This window comes from Rhipicephalus microplus, unplaced genomic scaffold (genome assembly GCF_043290135.1).
Source record: "Rhipicephalus microplus isolate Deutch F79 unplaced genomic scaffold, USDA_Rmic scaffold_69, whole genome shotgun sequence".
Classification (NCBI taxonomy): Eukaryota; Metazoa; Arthropoda; class Arachnida; order Ixodida; family Ixodidae; genus Rhipicephalus; species Rhipicephalus microplus.
The window spans coordinates 142,022-143,237 of NW_027464642.1; positions in this window are offsets into that span (position 1 = coordinate 142,022).

Consider the following 1,216-nt stretch of genomic DNA (forward strand, 5'->3'; position numbering starts at 1 on the left):
GGTGCAATTGGCTAGCGCGATCGGCTGTTAACCGGAAGGTTGAGGTTCGAGCCCACCCGGTGGTGGTGCGGCGCTTTTTTTTTCTTTGGGCTGATAGCTCTGAAGAATTGTTCTGACGGTGGTGAGAGTGGAGCACGACTGTCTCCGTGGCGCTATTGGCTAGCGCAATTGGCTGTTAACCGAAACATTGGAGGTTCGAGCCCACCCGATGGTGGTGTGGCGCTTTTTTTTCTTTGGGCTGATAGCTCTGAAGAAATGTTCTGACGATGGTGAGAGTGGAGCAGGACTGTCTCCGTGGCGCAATTGGCTAGCGCGATCGGCTGTTAACCAAAAGTTTGGAGGTTCGAGCCCTACCGGGAGTGGTGTGTTGCTTTTTTTTCTTTGCGCTTATAGCTTTGAAGATATGTTCTGATGGTGGTGAGAGTGGAGCACGACTGTCTCCGTGGCGTAATTGGCTAGCGCGATGGGGTATTAACCGAAAGGTTGGAGGTTCGAGCCCACCCATTGGTGGTGCGGCGCTTTTTTTTCTTTGGGCTGATAGCTCTGAAGAAATGTTCTGACGGTGGTGAGAGTGGAGCACGACTGTCTCCGTGGCGTAATTGGCTAGCGCGATGGGCTATTAACCGAAAGGTTGGACGCTCGAGCCCACCCGGTGGTGGTGCGGAGCTTTTTTCCTTTGGGCTGATAGCTCTGAAGAAATGTTCTGACGGTGGTGAGAGTGGAGCACGACTGTCTCCGTGGCGCAATTGGCTAGCGCGATCGGCTGGTAACCGAAATGTTGGAGGTTCGAGCCCACGTGGTGGTGGTGCGGTGCTTTTTTTTCTTTGGGCTGATAGCTCTGAAGACATGTTGTGATGGTGGTGTGATTGGAGCACGACTCTCTCCGTGGCGCAATTGGCTAGCGCGATGGGCTGTTAACTGAAAGGTTGGAGGTTCGAGCCCACCCAGTAATGGTGTGTTGCTTTTTTTTCTTTGGGCTGATAGCTTTAAAGATATGTTCTGATGGTGGTGAGAGTGGAGCAGGACTGTCTCCATGGCGCAATTGGCTAGCGCGATCGGCTGTTAACCGAAAGGTTGGAGGTTCGAGCCCACCTGGTGGTGGTGCGGCGCTTTTTTTTCTTTGGGCTGTTAGCTCTGAAGAAATGTTCTGACGGTGGTGAGAGTGGAGCACGACTGTCTCCGTGGCACAATTAGCTAGCGCGATTGGCTGTTAACC